Genomic DNA, 2,869 nt, shown 5'->3' on the forward strand with positions numbered 1-2,869 from the left:
GACTCCATGTTGGAGGAATTTTGCCAAATACAATATCGTTTCAATCCAAAATAGAGGATATAATATTAAAAATGATTATATTTTCCTACGAAAAACACGCTATAGAAAAATGTTAGCTAATTATTGTTTCAACAATTTTCCAATCCTTCGTCGAAAATACCGACGAGTAAAACACTGCCATGGCATATCGCGGCGGCACGATGTTCTTTTTTTCTTTTTTTTTTTTATTATTATCATTTATTATAAAACCCTCGTGTGTTATTTCCTGTCGAGAATCACTCGCTCAGTGAAGGTCGTCGTCGCCTTGATCATTTCCTTCCCCTTCCCTCTCTCCCTCCTCCTCGTCACTCCCTCACCCAACTTCTTGGCGCGAGAAAACATATTTGAACATAACAAAATAATCAATCCAGTTAGAATTTCGTTATTTTCCTGTTTTCGTCGGTGAAATTTTAATCTCCCTCTCCCCCCCCCCTCTTCTCCTCCTCATTTTCCTTTATTTATTTTTATACGTTCTTTTATTTTTGTCTATTTGTTTTGTCTTTCTCTTATCTTTCGTTACGTATGGATAATTTCGTAGTCTAATCACGTTCGATGAACCGCCGATCTATGGGGTTAACGTACGAATAAAACTGATAAAAATGATAACGGGCCGCAATTCGTGGGATCGACAACGAACGAACGAACGAACGAACGCGACAGACAAGTTTACTCACCTTTCGTAATGTTCCAGTTTCTATCTCTGAACTTACCTGCTTTGATCTTGCTCGTGTTAACCTTCTAATCCTTTCCTAATGCTTTTTAATTGGATCGTCGAGACATTTATAAAACGATCGAATTTTTGTTGTTTAAGTAAAATTCAATGTCAATACGATATGATATTTTTCTATTTCACGAATTCATTTTGAAAATATAAAACAGAATTTTTGTTATATTATAATATAATATATATATATATAATATAAATATAAATATATATTTATATTATATTTATATATATATTTATATTATATTATTTTATATATATATATATATAATATAAATATTATAATATATTTAATATTATAATATTATTATAATTAAATATTATAATATAATATATATATATAATATAAATATAAATATAATATATATTTTATAACCAGTATATATATACTGTTAAAAAAATGATTTTCTTTCAATTAGAATCATAATTCGATGATATTGTTTTTTCCCCGTGACATTATTAATTTGCGATTTAAATTGCATAATTGCGTTATTTTAAATAACAATACACCAAACGTAATCGTATAACAAATTGTTGTTGCTCGATGATCTGATTAAAAAACTTGCGAATTGATAGTTAATAAAATAAATAAGAGTTCAAGGAGAGAAGTAAACCGAATTTCTCCTCTTTCCCTCTTTCCCAGACCCCTGCCCCGTGCCAATAGAAAATAAAGTGCATTCTTCGAACCACAATGCACATATAAAAAATAGTTAGATCCTTATCTAATCGGTTGGTATCGATATAAATAATCTGTATGTACTGGCTTCCTATAAACAGTGATCATACGATCCTTTACAACAATCATGCGATGTCGTACGATTATCTCGCATGATCGTTTAGATCAACATGGAACAATAAAAATAAACATAAAGAAGAAAGTTTGTGCGTCATCCTTTCTTCTATTTGTTTGTTTGTTTGTTTGTTTTCTTTATTTTTTTTTAAATACGGAAAATTTACTCGACATAATTTCGATTAACACGTTAATCCAGTTTTGAATAATTTTATATACGGAATCAAAATAATATTTGTTCAAAATCTTAATCACGTCTTTGATAAATTTTCTACTAAAAATCATAATTAATAATAATAATAATAATAATAATATTATTTCGTGAGAAACAATAAGAAAGATTAATACTTTTCTTTTTATTATTAACACTCGATAAATACTTGAAAAAAAAGAAAATAAAAAAGAATCGAAAATCCAGAATTTGAATATCTTCGAACCAACTAAAAAAAGGATTCTTTGGTGGTTATGGTGGTGGTTGGGTGAGGAGGAGGAGGAGGGGGGACACGTCTTTGCTTCTCGACAGGGATGATCGTTGCGATGAGAGTGCATAAGCTCGAAACAAAGTAACACGAGTTTCTGAACCGGTGACCAGCAGCAACCAACAACCACCCACGCGACCACGGTGGTCGTTCTAAAAATATACACACACACACACACACACTCGGTTCCACGAGTATCGTGGCTACCGGTTTTAAATCTCACCGCTAGTGGACCGAAACCAACAAGGGAACTTAACCACATCCCCCTTCTTTACCCTCCATTTTGAAACTAAACTATTTTCTTATCCGTAACGCGTCTTTAAGGGATGACAATGATTTTTTGTTTTGTTTCTCTATATTTATTTTCCATTAACGTTACTTCGAAGTTAGTATAGATTATTATTAGAAAATTATATAGACGTTATGTACTTATGAATCATCGTCATAATTATATCTTTTTATTATTGATTTTTTCGAGAGAGAGCAGGAATAAATTTTATTATTATTATTATATTGTTTTGGATAATGTTGATATTATTTTGTCAATCCAAGTAATGAAATAACGCGAAAGTTTCTTTTTCTTTTGATTCGTTGGTTCTCGTTTCTTATTTCTTGTTTTTTTTTTTCTTTTTTTTTCTTTTATTCTATGATGCAGTATCATTCGTTTGATTATTTTATCTGTTTCATTTCTCTATCTACTTTTCGCAACGTGAAGAAATAATTTTTCTCTTTCTCTCTCTCTTTGTTTTTTCTTTTAAATATAGTTAGGACTATATTTAATTTCTACGGTCCGAAGTCCATCGAAAAATCATTTCGATCGTTTGAAATTATAGATTT

Source organism: Polistes fuscatus, unplaced genomic scaffold (genome assembly GCF_010416935.1).
Source record: "Polistes fuscatus isolate 324 unplaced genomic scaffold, CU_Pfus_HIC Scaffold24, whole genome shotgun sequence".
NCBI lineage: Eukaryota > Metazoa > Arthropoda > Insecta > Hymenoptera > Vespidae > Polistes > Polistes fuscatus.